We start from the raw sequence: 21,595 nt of genomic DNA, 5'->3' as shown, positions 1-21,595 counted from the left end.
ATGTAAATATTTCATGAATAATATTCGATGATCGTATCTTGGAAGAAAGAAAAAAATACAATTCCTTTCCATGGGTTCGTGTCCTGACCACAAAAACCCGACAAAACTTTGTCCATGAAGGGCACAAAGTAAGGCCCTAATGTCCTGGACGCGCGGGATATACGGCGTTACGTCACATCCGAGCACTCACTTCACCGTTCACCGTCCACTTCCCCCCCCTCCCCCTCCATTTGCATCTATTATTCCACGCTCGGGGCATACGAAATGTGCGCACGTGGAGGGGAAATGATATGCGATTATTTATATTTGGATGACATTTAGGTAATGAATTGTGCCGAAAACATAATAACGCGCACAGCACAAAACCCTGGCCCTTTTTTTTTTGGTTATTGTTGCCGTTCTCCATCCCGTCCCGTTCCGTACGGTCCCGTCCTCACACTTCCGACTTTGCTCGTTGGATGGAAGCGACAAACCCGTGCGAGAGAGGCATTTCGACGACAGCCGACGAAAACTGACGAAGATGAATAATGGTGCTCAAGTTGTTGTTGCTTTTTTTTCTTCTTCTGTTCGTTGCGCTCCTCACCACACACCGGGACCGGGTGGAGGAGAGGTTAACAAGTTGTAACTTCATCATGCTCGTCATCATCGTTGTTACGCACAGGGCGGCACAGGCCCTTGTGCGCCCTTTAACTCGGACCTCGGAGCGCGCGAGCGGGTGAGGCGGGTTGGGAAGGAAACGGGGAATTGTGGGATTGTCCTGGCTCGCACCCCTCGCAACCCACGAAACGGGCGGACTGGCTGGATGGTGGCGGGTCGGTCGAGTGACAGTGCTTTCGAGCGTAATTTATTATCCACTTCCCAGTGAGCCGCGACCGTCCGCATTTTCCCCTCATCGGGCTGGAAACACTGTAAACCAGTGCTTCTGTGCGGCCAACACAGAGAAAGAGAGAGAGAGAGAGCGAGAGAAAGAGAGAGATAGAAAGCGAGGAAAAACAAAACCAAACAAAGGCTCTAAAACGATACAACAAAATAGATCACGGCCATGCCGAAACGAGATGCTGCCGAGGATGATGATGATGATGAGGATGATGATGTCCCAGTGGGAAACATATGTTAACAGCGATTTCTCGGGATGTAATTTTCCCCGGGACGCGAGAATATGCTCTGCCTCGAGTCAACTCTCCGTGTGTCCCTGCCCCTTTTTTCGCTCAACTGTCCCTCGGGTACTTGGGCCGCGTCAAGTGGGCCCTCCTCTCGTTTTGGGCACAACGAGCGGCCGGAAAAACAACTTACAGGCAGCGCACGTATGCCAAAAACAAAAAAACAACAACAACAGGAAAATCATGACAGAACGAATTGCAAATGCAATGCAACCTTCCAGTGGTAGTGGCTGCCCCGGACCGGATGCACTTGAAATGTGGTCCGATCCGATTGATCGATGCCCAGCAGCACCGAAGGGGCACAGTAGAAAGGGCCAAAATAGTTTGGGAAATGAATGGTTGATTAATGAATGCAAATGTTTGCTTGCTTCCGCTTTTCCTTCATAACTATGTCTATGCTTATGCAAGTATTCCCAAATGTCTGGGCAATTGTGAAGCCCGATAGCTCAAGAATGGTCATTCTCAAAAATGGGAGCTCAAGAATCTCCAAAGCGCAACGTACCTAACGTGTTTGGGAGGATGCACGCTGCCCCAGGTGTGAGTTGTGCGTATGCGCCGGAAGTGAAGGTACTAATTGGCATTAACATTTTAAACCCCCATCCATCCCGCCTGCTGCAAGGCACATTGTTGTGCTGTTGACATCTCTCACAAACCGACAGGGGAACAAAAACAAAAAAAAAAAAACGCCACAAACGGTGTTTGTGCCTAAAGGAGAAGTAACACGGAGGATTTCGTTGAGTGAAAATGATTGATTAAGACGCAGCAATGCAGCACCGCGACGGCTTTGAGGCCACACGCGCAATCCATTCCATTGGCAAAAAGGGAGGGCGCGGCCGGCGTCGGGGGTTGCCAAGCTGCAACCTTTTGTCACCTGCAATTGCCACACGCGCCAGCCACAGTCGAGTCGAGGGCGCGCACAGAGAGCAAGGTGAGGTGCATAAATTATGGAACACGCGACAAAGCTGCTCGCACACCTCTTGGGGGGGCTTTTTACTTCTTTAATTCTTCCTTCCCTTTGCTAGAATACATTGATAGCTTTGAAAGAGGACGCTTCAAGAGAGAAAAGAAAGAGAGCGAGAGAGAGAGAGACAGGGTAGAGGAAAGGAAGTGCTAATTAAAAACGGTTCCGGAGCGCACAGCGCGCGCACAACGAAAATATTTCACCCGAAAGGTCTAATTTGCTTTTCGGGGTGTTTTTTCTTCTCTTTCTCGTTGCCCCACACACGCACAACACCTTACACGCTGGTCGGGTGGATAGTGGGAACAACGTGGGGGGAGGGGGGGGGGTTTAAGGAATTTCGGGCAGATTTTTACCGGTTCCCGGGGGCCGGGGCGTGTGTGCGCGATGATGCTTCCGGTTGGACAAAGGTGAGATAAAGCAAAAGGCAGCGACAATGGAAACGGCATCTTGGGTAACCTACTTTTTGAAAGTATTCTGTGGCATATAGTAAGTAAACCTTGAATAGCAGACCAGGATTTTGAGTAACAACAATTTGTAGTTTTTCGAAGCGCCAGGATTAGCATCAATGCTAAAGAGAGACAGAGATCGCTTAATTTGAATGAAAATTGGAGCTCCAGTACTCTTCAGAAGGTCGATTGATGAAATTGTTACTTCAACTCTGTTCCAGAGTAAATATGTTGAGATCTTCAGATTGATATTAGACGAAGAGCCTAGCATTATTCTATTATTAAGAACAATGCCAAAAGCACATGCACAATGCATGACCGAAATGAATTCTTCATTATCTAAACCAGGAATCTCTAGTCGTTTCAGTCCGCGGACCACATACTAGAATATAGAGATGCAAATGTATTTTTTGTATATTAATATTGAATCCTTTTATTTCGCCATTGAAAAGTAAAGACATAAACTTGGAAGAATAATAGTTGCAATATAAAGTTCCACTGAAAGGCTCTCGGAGAAGTAGTTTGAGGACTTAAATATAACTTAAATCTTATATCAGCTACATTAAGATCTACATTAAGAGACAAGTAAACGTTCCATATCTGTGACGTCAACACGAAGTTGAGAGATGTATTCAATTCATGTCGTTAGTGCTGTTGTTAGTAATACCGTATCCACACACTTACATATTTCCTCAAACAACAACTTGCTGTCAAAGACGTTCAGTTAGCAATTCCATTTAAGGCTGGCAGTATGAGCTTTCTGAAAATAGAACAAGAATAACATGTTAAAATTATACACAACTTCGTTCTGTTCTTAAATTGCATCCTTTCCAGGCGGGCACTGTTACAAATGTCAAATCTTGTTCCCAAAACGTATCCAAGCACTTGCAACACTTGTCCCAAGAAGTCCCGTCAGCAATACTAGCAAGAAAGTAGGAGAATGGGAGAGTCGTTTATCTTCAACTGGCAAGAAGCTGGAGCCCAACAGTCCGGCCCCAGACAAATTGATTTCGCTGTGCAAAAATCCAATTTGAAACATTCGCTGTGTGCGTGCCCAAATGCTTCCCCCTTCATAACTTTCCTCCATTCCATCTCGCTTGCCAATTAGTGTGCCCAATCAGAATGCATGTAGGAAGGATGGGGGGCATTTTGCGCCATCCGGTTGCGTTTTGATTGTTTTATTGCATTACAAGCGTAGAATAATACCACATGGTTCTACCCGCTACTTCTTCCCCCTTTTGGATTTGCTGTGTTTGCCATTGTTTATTTGGCCACCGGGCACACACACGCAAAAACTCGTCGACGACAATGTCCTCCGGTGTGTGTGTGTTGCGGTTGCCCCGGGCGGATGATTTCATCGCAGCAAAGCCCGGACCGATATGGTTTCCCGGGCAGTTTTCCTAGGAGATTGTTCCAGCGCTCTCGAAGTGAATCGTAACAGATGGACCACACTGCCATCGCTCTCGCTCTTCTCCATTCTCAGCTTTGCACGCCGGCATGGGATAAATTTGTTGCAATTGTGCGCAGCACTCCCACCCCCCCCTGAGGGCGATCGGGCGACGCTTTCGATTGTGTTTTGTCTGACAATCGCATCACGATTGTAGTAGATAAAAATCGGATCCTGGTGGCGGTCCTTCCCCCGGGTTTGACGATGCCCAGAAACCGCAGAAATGAAACCAGCCGCAAGCCGGAGCTTCCTGTGCCCCGCGTGGAGTGGCGAGCGGCCTAGCGAGATTATGCGATTAGCCGATAAATCACATTAAAATAATTTGATTACCGCACCGGGACGGAACACCAAAATGGTGCGCTAGCGGGTGGGCTGCTGGCTGGCGGTGAGGCCTCCTCGTACACTATTCCTTGTGCAATGTAAGGGAGCGTTAAGGTGTGGTTATGCTTCAGATGTCCAGGGGTTTTTATGTTGCCTTTGCCGCGCCAGACACGCTAAATCCTCGAACGGGGGGGAAGCGGCTCTTGGCGAACTTTGAGCCCCGGCCCGGCAAGGACTAAAGACTTTTTGTTTTGTTGTTGAGGATATGGATAACTGTTTTGGACGGTAAAGGTACCCCAAAACAGTTCCTACACACTCAAAATCCTGCCTTCAAACAAACACCAAAGCACCAGAAAAGAATTCTTCAACCAGAACAGGATTTGCGGAGTGACACACACCCATTGCAGTGTGTATGAGTGTGTGTGTGTGTGTGTGTGTGTGTGTGTGTGTGTGTGTGTGTGTGTGTGTGTGTGTGTGTGTGTGTGTGTGTTTGCGTGAGTGCGTTAAATAATACCTTCAAACGTCTGCAAACCGTCACTACTCCTCATCCCCATCTACATTGTTGTGGTCGACGAGCCCCGCAAAGCCCCGCAAAGCCAAAAAGTGTCACGACCGCGATGACCGCTTGCCCGATTTTAGCCCGATTAGCCTTTAAACAGGGCGGATTAGGGGTGGTTTTATCCTCTGACCTGGCCTCCCCGATCCCGCTCACACTGCCGAGCGAAGGAATTTCGTGGAAATGTGTTACATCCGCAGCTAAAGAAGAAGAAAAAAAGGCTGGAAGGGGATGGATCTCAAACATACGTCAATCGGTTTCACAGCGTTTCACATTACGATCGAAGGAGAGGTGGGGGGGGGTAGGGATGGGGAGAGGTTTGTTTTATTTTTTTTATGAATAATTTCCTTCATTTTCTTCTCTGACTCACTTCCTTCCGCCGCCAAACACACCCGCACGCTTTTTAAGACTGTTCCGGAAAGACATAAGGGGGGGGGGGGGAGATGTAGAGGAAAGGAAAACTGTTAACGAAATGCACAACCGGTTGCGAAAGACGGCTTGAGCATAGTTGCATGTTGTTTTAGGTGGTGTGGGGGGGGGGGGGGAAGGGAGGTTGGTTGGGTGGGTGGTGGAAAGCGATGGTGGAGGAGGGGCGGTTTGTGCTTTTTGGGGTAAGCGGACTTGATTCAATTAGCGTGCTTAGGATAATTTGGACATCCGAACCCTCTACCCAATGCCCCTTCTCCTCCCCTCCCTCCTTTGGTGGTCTACCAAAGCTAGGTCGGCTTCCAAATCCATCCGCTCCTCTCCGTCACTTAGCGTGTTTGTTTCGCCAAGGCAAGGAAGTAAAAGAATGGAAAAAGGGGGGGGGGGGGAAACAAACCGAACCAAAAACGCGAAGCACAAAACAAAAGAAAGCCGAAGTAGAAGAAGCTAAGGGCCTAATGCTTGCGCAGCCCTGCCGGTATTACATCACGTTAATTATATCGTATTTACATTTCATAAGCGCTGCTGCTGCTGCTGCTGCCGCTGTACAAATAAAGAGATTTCAGAAGCACAAGAATCAACAAGCACACACACACAAACACAGAGCACACCGACCGGCATGTACCGAGGTATGTGTGTGTGTATGTTTATTAGGTGTAGAAACAGCCCAGGTAGGTGCGCTTGCTAGGTTGGTGAAAGAAGGGCAGGCAGCGCTTTTTTCCTTTCGCTGAAGGACATTGATTAGCTCACAATTTGCTTTAATCGCCGCAGCGTAGCGTAATGAACCTTACCATTCACTCCGCTCACTCCGCTTCCGATGCTGCAATCGAACAGGAGCGATCTCTCGGTACCCCTCCAATATACCTCTCGCCAATATTGGACACGAAAATCCGCTAACAGCCGACAAATATTGACACAGCGCGCATCGAAACCTTCACCAGTCTCCTGTATGTTGCGTGTGTATGTGTGTTTGTGTGTGTGTGTGTGTGTGTGTTTGCCTATATTTTTTTTTGCTATCGAATGCTTCCGCACTTCTTGATCGCAATTATCAACTCCCTTGAGCGTGTGTTTCTTTTTTTCTTCTCTCTCTCTCTGCCGCTTCCGAAACTGCCATCCATTTTGGGAAAGAAACGGGAAATTCAGAGACACAACAACAACAACATTAAAATCCCCTCTCGAAACTGATCCTAGCAATTTCGTTCCCCCTAAAGGTACACCGTAGCACCGGTGTGTCGTCTGGTCGTTGTGTTTGTCCAGGAGAATTTGTCAACGCGGTGCACGTCTAGTGGCCGGGTCCTGTGTGCCCTGGGTTCGACTCCCTTCCCAGCAACGGTACGAGCGCGCGCGCGCGCGCGGCATGTTTGTTTTCATCTTCTTAATTAACTTGTAGCTAAATATTGTGCTGCGCCCGGTGTTATTGATTTCTCCCTGGTTTCTCCCTCCGGTGGGAAACGATTGACGACGGTACGGTGTGTGTGTGTGTGTGTGTGTATGTATCACGGCTTGTGCATCTGTGATCCGGGTGATTCTTTGGGATCGCCGTGCGAAGACACCCAGCAAACGTCGCCAAGCGAGTGAAACATTGCTTAGGGCGCGCTTGGGAGGATTTTTGGAGCAACCATTGAATGCGTCTGTGCAGGAAGAAGCACGCCCAAGCAGAGCACCATCGGTTGAAGCGAGCTTCCAGCATCGATGCCCCTGTTACGCTTAATGTCTTAGAGCGCACTCAGGATGTGCTGATTAGTGGTGCGAGCTCGGAATCGGACCTTCACATTTCGGAGCTAATTCTAATTCTGGAGTCAATTTTGACAGACTCCTGAATCGATTCCGGAGCAGACTCGGCTCCGGAGTCAACTCCGCAATCGCGCAGGACCTACTATCTAGAATCGATTGCAAAAAACTGCGGAGCTAGCCGGAATCGATTCCGACAAAAACTTCATTTTTCCCATCACTAGTGCTGCTCTAGCAGTAGCAACTTCTTCCTTTCCAAACATCTGCAGTCCGCGTAGCATGTGTTGTGGACAGCATCCAGGGTTTGTGCAATTGCACAGGATCACCCAGAGAGCAACCAATTCGTTACGGGTCATCATCCCCCGTCCCAAAGGTCCGAAAGCCGGCACACAACAAAACGGTCCGGAGAGGTGTCCAGTTTCACACTCCTCTGTCGACATCCGAGCCGAAGATGTCTGCCGAACTCGAAGAGCACTCCCGAGAGCCTTGCGTATCAAATCGATCCTCGGCACCTCGTTAACTTCTGGGATTTCGTCTGCCTAGCGTCTTTCAGGCTCTAAAAGGATTTCCAGCACAACGCGGCCCACAGACGGGAACTTCTTGTGCGGCGTCCGGTACTCTCACCAGCGCACCCCAACGAACTAACCATTGTGATCCCCCCCCCCCCCTTAATTAGACTCATTATTTCATGAATCGCCGTAACGCGCGCACACACGCGGCAGGAATGAAAGAAATAAGGCAAGACAGATCAATCCACCCCCGAGGGGACAGGGAGACCTGCGAGCGATTGCGTCGTAGCAAATTTTACGCCCGATTGAACTCCACGGGTTTGCCAACTGGCGTGGCAGTGGCGGATAGAATGTTTCGGCAGATTTTTCGCGGCGATGCGGTGGGTGAGATTGCATGATTCAATTAGTCTGCCACTGGCAGCAGCCCCGAAACAAGCAATAGGTGGAGGTGGTGCGCGGGGGGGAAGGTCGTTAGCTAGGAGCAATCTAATGTCGCTTCAACAAATGTGAGCTCTTTCTTTCTCTCTCTCTCTCTGGATGTGACACGATTAAAACCATTTGTCGTATGGAACTACCTCGGCCGCACATCTTCGCGTCTCTACTCCAGATTAGATCTGCTAGGTGCGCCCGGCTAGGATTTGGAGGGTAAAAATCAGCTCGCACTACACATCTATAGGCTTGCATGCATGCGTGTGTGTGTGTGTGTGTACGACAAGTCGTAAATTTTTATTGACTGTACTTTAACCGGGCTTATTGCTGTGCCGGGTCGCAGTTCGCCCTCGCTCGAACGGTGTTCGCTGTGCTTCAATGTCCAACAAGTGGGGGCACAGCAACCCCTCCGGGCCCGGTGTGCGCTCTCTGTCACCGAACATAAAATCGAACGATTTATGGCATGGTGAGTGGTGTGTAGCCCAGCCCGGGTGGGTGGGTGTGTATTTCAATCGGTGCGTTTTCGGGCACTTTTTCCCAACTTTTTCCGCTCCGAAATCGACAGTCAAAGGCAGCACACCGAAGAATGCTGCCACCGAAATTGTATCCTCTCGCTGACTCCAGGAAAGGCTTCGCTATTTCCTTCTTTTTTGTGTGTTGCTTTTTGGGTCCATGGCGGTGGGAGGACAGCCAGGCGCGGGCCAAGTCACCAGAATCTACGGCAGATGAATTATGGTGTATCGTACAGCGAGCCACACACACACACACACAGGGCCACCATGCGATGATACCGAAAGGACACGACACAGGCCCGCTTCAGAACATCGGGAGTTTTGCACAAGGGGGTTGCGATAACATTAGTTTTATGTCAGTTTTATAGTCCTTTTAAAACTCTGACTCCGGCCACCCCTAGGGGTGGTTCGCATTTTGATTGTTTTCTTTCCCCTTTCCGCTTTCTCTTTCTCTCCCTCTCTCCGCCGTACACTGCGGACTGGCGGGTTCGACCCTTCGGCGGCCGTACCGGGAAAAGGACGCGGCAGTGGAAAAAAGGGTAAATGCGGCAATTTGTTATCCAGTCAGTAGCGCACAATCGCCACACAATGGCACATGCTGGACGGCGAGGAAAGAGGAAGGGTAGGGAGGAACATCAGCACCACCACCACCATCGGGAGCGTCGCAACAATTCTACGAGGTCCTTGTGACGTAGACTCCTTAACTTCGGATGTTGACTCGCCCCGGTATCGAAGTGTGTGTGTGTGTGTGTGAGTGTATGTACTCCCTTGAGACCGATAAGGACACGGCCGTAAAAGCGGGAAAACAACCCGAACCAGGGGCCCAGTGTTTGTAGAACATGCATACTAACACATCCGGGCCCCTCCCTTCCTTTCCCTCGCCCAAGCATTGCTGTTTCTGAGACATGCCGTGCTGTCGGGCGACCCCTTTTATTCTCTCAAAGGTTATTTGTTGGCATTTGAGCAAATGTCCATAATTGAATACAATCAGCACACAACCGCTTTTACCGGCTTGTGTGTGTGTGCGTGTGTGTGCGCATGTATGTGCTTCAAAGTCTCAGCGGGTGTGTGTGTGTGTTAAGATGTTCGACAATCTTTCGGCAGCAGGTTGCGTCCGAACAGGAGCATCCAAAAGGGACACAAAGGGGAGAAGAAAACGCACTAATTGACCGGTCCAATTCGTACCGGGGCGCGAAACAAACCCTTGCATGATCCCCCCCCCCCCTTCAATCCACCGACTCCATCACAATCCTTGAGTGGTGGATGGGGATGCAGCGGCGCCGAATTTTCGACCAACCGCACGCCGAAATTAGTGTCCCGGCGCCAATTGGAAGCTGCGCGCGCGCGCGAAGAGGACGAAATTTCGCGTTCTGACTTTTTTTTTCGCATTTGTTTTCGGTTAGCACATCGCGCACTTTGTGTGTGCCTAAAAGGGGTGGAAAGGGAGGAGATCTCCAGGCGCCATTTGGCAGTGACGTCGGACGGCATCAAAGCGAAACGTCGCTAAAACGCTTTCGGACACGTCAGCGTCAGCTACTAATTACGATCGCTGGGAGCGCTGTGAAGAGAGGGTTTTCTGCATTCTTTGAGTAGTGGTAGAGAGAGAGAGAGAGAGAGAGGCAAATAACTTGCTTGCTTATTAAGTAAAAGGAGATAAATAGTAAGACGGTGACTATTCTATGATTAGGACTAGGTGACTAGGACCTGACTATTCGAAGCTAGATGTTGAGAATCACACATTTGATAAGATATAGAGCACGTGTTTTGTTTTGAATTACGACTCAATGTGACATCAAACTAAGCAATTGTTCACCCTTTTTGATAAAACAATGCTCTTCTATTCATTTCTTCATATGCTAAACCTCTCCAGGAATTAAGCCAATCAAAGGATATGATCTACAGGCGTGCCCCGAGTTGCGACCCCCTCGCGTTACGAAGATTCGCAGATACGACGATTTTGATTTTGAGAGTTAAAAGTTGTCATTAACAAGAAATTGATGTATGTTTTGAATTTCTCTGCTGATAACCGTTTTGGAACACACATTTCCAAAGATTCCAAAACTACCCGATCTTGAATATCTACATTGTGTACGGCTTTTGGAATATAATTAATACATTATCGAACATTATTTCAAATAAACTACACGATATCATAGATTCCAACTCTTCAACTTAGGTTATAAACTTATTGTTCATAGTTATTCGACATACGAACGAATTCCCTTGCTTTGGGACATTTTTTCGGTCCCAAATACAGTCGTATCTCAAGGGACATCTGTATTTTCCTTAACCCGAACACCGGCATGCTGTTTGATGTGATCTACTACTAAGATGCAATCATTTCAAAGAAAATTTAAAATTGTGAAACAAAACAAGTTTTGGTTTTTAATATCGCTCGCAAAACAGCCACCCTCTGCTTCGCTGCTCTGCTTCTGCAAACACCAGCGAAACGTAACCTTCCTTTGAAAATGCTCTCTGTGTGCGGATGTTGTTGTTACTAGACCCTGTGTCTCGCCAGAAGCACCAGAAACGGAACCATCGCAAAGGGCATCTCACCTACCTACCGCAAAACGAAACAGGCGCAAACGAAATCGAACCGAAGAAAGTTCGGAAACCACTTTGAAGCGATGCAGCTGTGACCCAGTTTCGATATCAAAGCATTCGGTGCAAAGTTTGCGAAAACCCCACACCCGTTGCTGGGAGGCCAGCATGTGTTACCCCTTTCTTCTTCTTTTTTCGCTTTTTCTTTTTCTTTTTTCCCTTTCTCATCCGATGCTTTTTAGCATCGCTGGAACGGTCGGGCCTGAACAAACTGCCCAAATATTATCTCGGACACATACACATACACGCAGCAACGGGAAGCTGGCCAGCCAAAATACAAACAATACCCCGCACGCGGCCCGAAATACCTCAAAAACACGGGCTGCAGGGTGGCATGCCGTACGGCATGCCGAGAATGTGCCCGGCCCCGGAACACCTCGCCGTGACAAACGTCAACAGTTGCAGACGCGCGCGACGTTTCGCACACGCAAAACAACGCAGCCAAACACACAAACCCGAGGGCACATGATAGTTCTGCCTGCTTCGGCCGTGCATTACGAGCTGCCCCTGGAGGGACCGTTTTTCCCCCTTCCTTTTGTATCGCGATTATGGATGCAAGCGAACACACTACAACACAAATGCCAAAAATCATGCTGCTGATGATGATGATGATGATGTTGTAAAAGGGTCGAGCACGCGCATGTAAAAGGGTGCTCTCGCGTTGTTCCTCGCCGCCGGGAGTACTGTTCGCCCCTGTTTGGCACCGGCGGCGGCGGCGACGACTCTGCCAGAGATTATAAACACCGAGAACAACAATCTCGAGTGGCAGAGCGCCGGGGGCGCGGTGGGTGGAGAATGTAATTTATCCAATACTAATTCAACAATGAAGTCAAACCGTCCCGAATATCCCGAAGGAAAGGATGACATATCGCGCAGTCAGTCGAAGCGGAGGGTCGAACCCAACAGCGCGCACGGCGACGACGGCGGCCAGAGAGACAATGCCGCTCGATTTCACGACTCAATCATACGTTTATTTAATTACTTCAAACGGGACAATAAATCGTGGTAGTAGCGTAGTAAAGTAAAAGCGAAAAGCAGCACTCCAGGACGCTGGCGTGAAACACTGTTGCGAGTGTAGCGCGCGGTTTGCATTATGTTTGTCCTTTCCCTTTTTAAGGTTTTTTTTTTGCTTCTTTTTTAATAGTTTAGTTCCCCCAGCACACCTCTTTTTCCGCACGGTAGCGCTGAGACGCACAAACAACACCGTGCCGAATCGGAACTGCTACTGGGTGGAAGAAAACACATTCCGTACGGAACCGGGCGTTGCCGAAGCGAATGGCGCATATAAAAAAAACCCCTCCGAATCGTTTTAAAGGTTGCAGTGCAGTAGGGTTGAAGGAGTGCAGAGGAGGAAGAAGATTTATTTACTCTTTTGCCACTTGAAGTTTTAGCGCGACGATGATGGTGACGATTATGTTGCCCGCCGCTTATCGCAAACGGGCCAGGCCGGCGCGCAAAGTGTAACGCACTCTTCGGTCGTCCTGCGCTTTTTTTAAAGGGACAATACGACACAAAAAAACCAACCAATTTTTAACGCTCCCGGCGGAAAGGTACGGCATTATTGAGACGCCAATCGGCGGAAGCGTTTTTGCGCCATTATAAACTCAATCACGGTGGCGCCCTCTAGGTAGGCGCATTCGTTCCGGTGCGCTTTAACCTTCCGAACCGTAGAAAATCGACCACTCGTGGCAGGGACCACACCGGGTTGATGATGAGTGGATTGATTTGTACCGCTACCGTAACTCCTGCAAAACCCATGCGAGGGAGCGCCCGGAAACACTTGCCATTTCGCTACGCAAAATTGACAAACCCGCAATCGTAGCGAAATCGGAAAAGAAAGTAAAAGCGAGAGAGAGATGGCAAAAGAGGGAAAGATCCGAGTTCTATTCCTAATCTTAACGATAATGTGTGTGTGTGTTTGCAAATGTCAAAAGTTATCAAAACGGTAGCCGCTGCTCAGAATTTTCAGAAATTGGATCCGAGATGGGAAGCATTTTTTTTTTTTTTTTTTTTTGCTATTGCTGTAGGCTCCGACTTCCGGACTTCTGAGGGGTCGACCATCTAATCACAAGGGGCGCGCGGTCAGGTCGGTGCAATTTGCCGCATGCAAACACACAAACGCCTCTAAACCACTCTCATCGGCAGACGGCGACGACCGTTTGGAGTAGGAATTGGCGAAGATGCTGATGATGTTGTCGCCAACGGTGAAGGGTCTTGGACGCACGTGAAAAAACAAGCGCACAGAAGCGCTGGACAAATTTGTCGTTCATTCCGGGGACGAAAGAACCAAAAGCAAAAAAAAAACATAGACAACCTGAAGAGGATTAGCTGCGGGGATGATTAGCCAGGATCGGGAGATCCCTTCCTTTCCTCTGAAGATCTGGAAGATGCCGCCGCCTGTTGGTTGTTCTGTTTGATCTTCCTTGTTCGTTACTCCCGGAGTTGGGTCGATCGGATCTCGCGGTGCGATGAGATAGAAGACACACAAAAAACCCCGGAAAGACAATGTTGATCGGAAGAACTACACACAGGTTGGGAAGGATAGGTTTAGGACACATCCTCGGAACTTGAACGCTGGCGTGGAGCACCTTCCGCATGTTCTTGCCCAAGAACCATAAGGGCTTATGTGTGTGCCGTTTGTGTGTATAGCTTCTTCTGCTCCGAGTTTGCGCTCGGGCATCTGTTTGTGTTCGCACTAAAACAGCGTAAGTGACTTGACAAACACGGCTACCGGGATCTTGGCTAGCTCTCACTCTCGTCCCCGGCTAGACAGCAGTCCCCGGTAGCAGTAGCAGCTGCGGAGCTGATGGTGAAGATGGCTGGATCAAAGCTCTTGTTGGCCGTGCTGCTTGATGGTGTTTACACGCCGCCGACTTTTGGTCGACAAACGACGACGTCGACGACGACTTTTATGCTTTTGATGCTTTCGTTTTTTTTTCTTTCTTGACCTCCTGGCTCACCCGTCCAGAGACCCCCGTACAAAGCGCGCGCCCCGAACCGGTTTCGGCTGTCAACAAAACAGATCTGAAGGATTCGGTAGTGCAGAGGGCGGCTTTGATGTCATAGATACCACTCTCTTTTGCAGGAGTGGAGCGTTTTTCCACCCAATAGAACACCGCCTCCCCCACCTCCCAGTGCCGGAAAGATCCCGGAACTAGCAAAGAGCGGGGAGTATCGTACGGACCTGTACAGGCCAAACAACAGCAGCAGACACAGAAAGTAAAAAGAAGAAGAGGAAAAAAAACGAGATTGAAAGGAATCAAGAGACAAACAGAAGCCCCGCCGCTGAACCGAGTGCGACCTCTCAAGTGTTATTAGTCGGCAAACAGAGCGCCGATCTCCGCACAACCCTTTTTGCTCGAGATCCCTTTTAAAGAGCAAGAGCGGCTGGCCGCCCCTTTAGCGATCTTCTTGGCGGGGCCACTCCGAAAACGCGGCTGGGTAATGGATGGTCAATGTTCGGGGCTGTTTGTGGAACGGCGTGCTTAATAGCATCCCTTATGGAGTGCCTTCTCCACTCCCTTCCCTCCCCCCCTTCCACTTGGTCGCATCTTCTTCCGCTTCCGTGTGCGCGGGGCGTCGTTTTGTGCCAATCAAAACATGCAAAAAGGTGCCATAAAAATGGTTAAAAGGATTCTGAGCTGCGAAGCCGCAATAGGTCAATCCGTCCTTCTAGCAGACCGCACGGAACACGCAGCCGTGTGCCGATATGGCACGCATTTGACGTGCTAATTGTCGAATAATGAAGCCGCGCGCGTGGGGCCTTACCGGCGGCTTTCCATGGGGCCACCGTCGCTGCCGTCGAGCTAAAAGCCACCCACACTTCACAGGGGCACACGACGATCAATGTGTCGCAAGCGATGTGTGTATATCTCGTGATCTTTTATCGCTTCTGCGCTTCTTCTTTTTTTTTTGGTCAGTTTATACTTTCAGTTAAAATGAGGGATGGGGAAGAGGTGGAGTAATATACCAAACAAAGTAGAGAAGAAAAGCACAACAACAAAAGGCCGAGCAGAAGGTGGAAATTGACAGAAACAATCAAAACCTTTAGCGACCATCGGAATCGGAAAACAGCACTGAAATGGGGAGGGCAGGAAGGGACACGTTTACTCACACCGTGGCGTAAATCGGTGGACAAACGCGTAGGGCAAACAAGCCGCCAGTCGACACACAATGTTGTTCAGGTTCAGGCCGGACAACATCAAACAGGAGCGCGCTTTAAGGATGCGCGCGCACGCTGTTGTCCCCGTCGCAAGTGCTTGAGACTGACCGAGACAGAGAGTGAGAGAGCTATCCCTAGAGGTGCAAGGTGTTCGGGGCGGTTGGATTGAACACAGCAAATACTACGTAAAAAGAGAGATAGAGCAAGAGCAGGCAAGGTGCTGGTGGTCAAATAAATTAAGCCACGTAAAATGGTGTGGCGCAAGTGAAGACCTTTCCAAATGGTCCGCTGATCGGGTTCGTCGTCTTCTGCAAACATCCAATCTCCCCCCCCCCTCCCAAAAAAAGACTCGGAGACTCCCGGGTACCTTAATCCTTGCTGCTGCTGCGGACGCGCAACGGTTTGCGTACACGCCGCGGCGGTTAAAACTTTCCAACAGTTTTGTTTGCGTGTTGCCTTTTGGGCGGCAGCGTTTTTTTGATTTTGTTTTTACCGTTTCTGCGCCTCGATCGGGCGCGGGAGATGACCTCCCGTGCTTTCGGTGCGTCGGTCGGGTGTGCTGATGCGTTACCCGGGCGTCGCTATTAAATATTGCGTAACGCTGGAAGCTACGCAAGAAGTAGGAAACAACGTCACCAACAAAGACAGCTCCGTTTCCCTCGTTTCCTAGGTGGAGAAGCACTTTTGCTACTAGGCCCTCGCGTTTTGTCTAGAGCGTTTATTTGAAGCTCCTTTTTTTGTCTCGCTTGCGTAGTCATCCGTATGATTAAGCGCTAAGGGTGCGATCAATGATGGAAGCAGCGGCAGAAGTGCACACCCAAGTGCTCTAATAGACACTCCAGGAATGTAATGGCGCTGAACCAAGTTTGCCTCGGGTGCCGAATTACAATTATCGTCCCTTTTAGTCGGTTACTTCTCACGCTAACTGTTGGTGCCGTGACCAGGAGCTGCACGTCGTTCTCAGCGTTACACACCTGCCCGAGCGCGTACGCTTTGTGCAGCATTTGTGCGAACTGGATTTTCCGTTTAATCCACTTCCCGACAGCTCACACACACACACTTCAAGACAACACACACGCACGCACAAAGGGACTCCGGGGTGTTGTAAGACACTCGAGCCGCGTGCTTGCGATGAAGACATTATTCCCAGCGTAAGTGTGCGGAACACAACACTGCGTCGGTCGCTCTGCAGCAGCAGCAGCAACAGCACAAATCCATTATCATCGCTAAATGGAACCATTAATAATGAATAAAAGCTTATCACGCTCAAGCAATGCCTGGACACGCGGCACGGTCGTCGTTGCTGTCCCTGTAGCAGGGGTAAAAGAGTGCCACAAGCCAACTCAAATTGAAAAAAGAAAGAAAGAAAAACGACCAAAAACTTGCTGGGAAAAGTCATCGGCTGTCGGGCGCTTACCAGGGGGCCACACATCTCACACACTCTGCCGCACCCCTTTCGATGCCGTCGTTTGGGTGATGGTTTGACGGTGGTGCATCTCGTTGCAATTCTCCTCCCCCTCGCGCGCGCGCACGGCAGCGACGTTTGCTCTCGAGTGGCACTAATAAAAATATCGCCGGCACACGTTTCAGCGGTCGCGCGACACAATGCTTTTCCATGTTTTCCCCCCCCCCTCGCCCCGTTCCTTTGCCATCCCGCGCGCTTGCAGTTTTTCCCCGTTGCTGCAATGATATGGGATGAAATCGGTTCTGATCCCTTGCCCGCTGCGGATGCACAGACAGAACAGTGAACAGACTGCCGGGTAAGGCCGTGCCAGGCAGCGCGCAGTGGGCAATAATTATTATGTTCTTCATATTCCCTCTCTGACTCTCTCTCTCTCTCTTTCATACCCTCCCTCACCCAGACAGGCAGGGGCCATGTGACGAGCATCGCATAGTGTTCGGGTTGAGAAATTCAATAAAAGCATCGCTTACGCTATTTAAACGTAATTTGGCATGTGACAATTTTATGATACTTAACCGATACCCTTCAACCCCCGGGGCCGGCAGTGCTCGGCGCTGCTGGCACATTGTTCACTCTCTCTCTCTCCTCCGCACAGACAGTGTGTGGTCACGTGCCGACTGTTTCATCCCGAAAAAGTCGACCGAAATTGCCCTTTGCCGGTCTGGATTATATCACGCCGGGTGATATGGTTGCTGGCGGTTGGTTGCCCCGGGAGAAGAGAATGCGAATAAGGACGCGATTATTGCGCCTCGAACCACTTCAGCCCGACACGGCCTAGGAATGGAGGATAGCGTATGGGGGTGGTGCTGGAGGTACGGAGAGCAAAGTGAGCCCGAGATCACTATCACCGACTGTCTGTTTTCAGTTATTAAACCATCAGAATCACGGCACTGCCGCGTGCCGCAAGTTCCGGGAGCGTGTTTGCAGGAAACGAATTCCTTCCGGGGGGGAAGGAGGGCCCACCGACGGGTTCTGCTGCCGATCTGACAATCACCTTCGCAACTGACTGACAAATGCCGTCATCGAGGTTCATATCTCGCACCGAGTATCGGCGGGTTAGGATCTATTCTGGTCCGGGAAAGACTGTCCTGGGCCTTGCGTCCGATGCACGCAACAAGGGATGTATCGGAACCGGAAGGGAGCAAAAGGTCATGACACGACATTTCTGGCTCGATGGTCCAAAGGAAGCACACGCACACGCACAGGCAACTGACAGCGACCTTTTGACGGCTCACTCTGTGACTTACCCCAGCAACAGCACACGAATGGGAATGATGCTGACACAATGACATCTCGAAAGTCAACAAAGTCCAATGGAAGATAGAGAACAGAAAAAATGATGTGAGACTCTGTTATCTTACCACCGTCTGTTGCAACTTGCTCGCTGGGCCGTCATCCATCGTCAGTCATCCCGAAAATGGAAAAAAGGCATAACACAAAACTCCCGGAAATCGGAACCAAGGTCAGCGAGAGTGGGAAGGGGGGTATATCCCGAATGTCTCAAACCATCCCGACATCAAAACTCCGTAAAATTTACCTACATTTTGATAGCCGAAGTATGGTCATGCTGTCAAGTTCCCAGTTATAAGGGCTCCATCCAGCTCTCCAGACATCCCGGGCCCGGGTCCTCTCTTCGCGAACGTTCGTTTCTGAAGTGAGCAGTGTCTTGGGGGATAGGTGAGGGCCACTGGCATGCGAGTGTTTGATACGACATTCCAAGTGCGTCCGGTGCGCGCGCGCGCGCGCCCGGCTGTGTTTACAGCTGTCTTCCCATTGTCTAGGAACGGGCGTAATCAAAATATCGTCGATCCGGTTCGATTCACGCCATGTTTTTTTTTCAAATCACAGCCCCGGCTACACATCGAGAACTTACTCGCTTTGTCTGCGCAGATCTTGCTCCACACTGGCTAGGTGATGTATGGTTGCTGGGTTTGAATTCTACGCACCAAGATGACGACGACGACGACGATGACGATGACTCACACGCAAGTGACAGCACGGGCCCCGTTCTTAATGGCGCCGACAAGTGGCAGAGATATGCGTGCTTGCACAAAGCGATCTCAAGTATCGACGTGTCGTCTACACACACACACCGGCTGCAAACCTGATGATGCTGTACGAACCGTGTCCGGTGACTTCCCGCCGCGCTGGCTCGGATCAATTAATAGCAGCTACCGAATGACCACGGGTTGAGTGTTGTCAAATGTTTGATTTCATTAAACCCGCGGTAAGCAAATAGGCTTCTACCGGGAGGGTCCCAGGAGGAAGAGTTGAGATCAGCTCAGCCAGACCGGAACCAGCTAGAGAGAGCAAGAGCGAAAGCGGACGCCACCAGGATGCTAAAGTTACGAGGGCACATTGTGAGTCTTCGGATGTCTTGGGTTATGCAAAGAATGCGTAAACATGCAATCTCCCCATAGCATTTTTGTTATTAGTGATCTTCGAGTGACTTCTTACGAGTAAAACTGGAGTTCATCTTCTCGGAACTGAACTGGAATTCGGAACAAGATATCAAGCTTTAAATTCAGAGCCTGCAAACCAAATTGGATTTGTACAACTCGAAGAGGTTTTAACGAGTTTAGGCCATTTTCGCGCGTTTATTAACACATTAAGACAGTACTAACTCCAAAATCCAAAGGGTTTTACAACACTTCCGCAAGCAAAACACAACTTTCACTTGAAATTCATCGAAAACCGCTCATTGCTTTTCACATCGTGTCTAGGTTTGTCCGGCAATCAACGGCAAAGGCAGCCTTCGAAAACCCGGAAGTGACTCGTGCTACTAGAATTACCCAAATCCAACATTAGCTCTAATGCGCTGAACCCGGGGTGGGCGGTAAAAAGGCGGTTCCAGGAAAAGAAAATTAGCCCACATCATCATCCCCGTAGTCTCCTTAAGCACGGTCACTACCATCGAGCCCCCCTTCTTTCAAGCCGATCTGGTCAGTAATTAACACACGTAAATGAAAGCTAATACACGGTGTTTAGGCCGCTGCACAGTTATTCCTGGAACGCACCTCCTGCAGTGCCCGGGTTCAGGGGAGGGAGGAGGGTTCAAGTCGTAAGGCCACCTGCATATGGCACCACGGATAATAACGGAGGATTAACGATGAATTTGAAGTACTCGCCGGACCGGGCGTGAGTTGTAAGATGATCCGCCCGCGATGCCAGCAATGCCGAGGAAGGAAGCCGTCGTCAGTATGTCTGGCACGGTTCAGCGGGAACCTGGTTCTATGCCCTGGGGGTTTTCCTTGAAACGCGACACACACACACGCACACACCTTCACGTGGATGAAGGTGTGTAGGAAATTCCTGGGAATTTTCTTGATACGGTACCATACAACTCCAACATTCAGCGCCAAGGTTTCGCTGCCGCCGCCACCGACGCACTTCCGGCAGCGGAGAGCCTTTTGTTGCGTGTTCCGGTTCACCCACACACATACACTTCCGCATCACCTTTGTACCTGCGGCGGCGGCGGCGGTACCCTTTGTTCCGGGAACGGGATTGCCAAGCTGTACTACTCGCCAGCAAGCCACGATTAGGCTCTCCAAAAATCCCAAGAAAACCCCCGAAGGAGAAGATTAGAAAAAGTCGCTGCGCCGTAACCAGAAGAAGAAACGGCGGGCGAAGGGCCGTACACCGATAGGCGACTGCGTTGAGAAATGAGGCTATTCTAAGGCCCCCTTAACTTCACCCTTCGCGCACGGAGCCTCTCGTCGGCTCGCTGGCAAAAGATTGTCATAAATTCGACTCCGCAAGATGTGATTGCTAAATTACATTAACATCGCCTGGTTCGAGTTTTTGCGCTGCTCGGTTGTTAGCACCCGTCGCCCTTGCCTCGCTCGCTGACACTTGCCAGACCACGCAGTACGCAGCACCTGGCCCGGGGGGTTTGGGCGGCAGTGCCGGCGACCAACGCCAGATGCCAGATGCCTCTAAATTGTATTTCATCTCCACCTCCACAAATCCACACACACACACACACACACACCTTGGCCCACGTCGTGAATCGAGCAAAGTTCGCTAATGCCTTTTGCTAGGGGGAAAATTGGAAAAGCCTCACCACACCGTCCGCACGCCCACACTTTCCCCCCAACACCCGTTGGTTCGTTGTTTTGCAATGCGCAGGATCACCACCGCCAGGGATTTGTTACCTTACGCGCGCCCCCGCCTCTACTGCCCGTTTCTTGTTGGGCTGTGGAAAACGTGGGGAGAAAAAATCCAAACACAACCTCACGCCACACACACGCACACTCTCTCTCTCTCTCTTTTCCCCCTGGAGCAGCCGCGAGCGAGCGAGGGAAAATGGAATTACAACACAATTTTCATATTTCGTTCCGCTCGAAGGCAGCAAATCGCAAACCTGTCAAAAAGGGACGAGAGCCCAGAAATATTCACCCCACTGTATTTGTGTGTGTAGGTGCGTGTGTATGTGTGTGCGGTTTTGCTTCCCTACTGGTGGAGGTTTTTTGGGGTGCCGGCCATTTTCTGTGTGAGCGCTGGAGGCGATTTTTCTTGCGCAAGTGTGAAGGGATATATATTGTACGCTACGGGGCCGAAAACGCGCCCACGGTACGAAACACCCAAAATGGAAGCAGGCTCGCTTGCCTGTGCGCTTTGGCTGCGTTTTCTCAAGCGCTTTAATTTGATTTCGGGAAATGAAAAATGCTACACAGCGAGAAAGGAGAGCATATTTTCCGCACCGGTGGATGTCATCTGGGAGTTAACAGGGAAAAACGCTATACGAAGGAAGATCTTTTTTATCGTACAAGTTGTTACAATTGTCTGTACGATATATATCTCTCGTTTGTATCAGTATTTTATTAACAAATAAGATGTACAATCAATGCAATTCGCAAATTCAGATAGAT

General features: G+C 49.9%; 1 protein-coding gene and 1 long non-coding RNA gene across 2 annotated transcripts in view; one reads left to right on the top strand and one right to left on the bottom strand.

Annotated features, from left to right (window-relative positions):
- LOC120906484 (paired box protein Pax-1-like) overlaps nt 1–21,595 on the top strand; it is a 69,847-nt gene that overhangs the window by 14,312 nt on the left and 33,940 nt on the right. The gene's annotated exons all lie outside the window — the stretch shown is intronic.
- The window catches only part of LOC120906486, a 45,274-nt gene continuing 26,688 nt past the window's right edge, over nt 3,010–21,595 (bottom strand). Inside the window, exon 3 of the long non-coding RNA XR_005740097.1 lies at nt 3,010–3,327. This is a non-coding gene — a long non-coding RNA (uncharacterized LOC120906486). The remainder of the gene's footprint in view (nt 3,328–21,595) is intronic.

Source organism: Anopheles arabiensis, chromosome X, assembly GCF_016920715.1.
Source record: "Anopheles arabiensis isolate DONGOLA chromosome X, AaraD3, whole genome shotgun sequence".
NCBI classification, from domain to species: Eukaryota; Metazoa; Arthropoda; class Insecta; order Diptera; family Culicidae; genus Anopheles; species Anopheles arabiensis.
The sequence above is the reverse complement of the archived record's forward strand: the minus strand, read 5'-3'. Positions and strand labels throughout refer to the sequence as shown.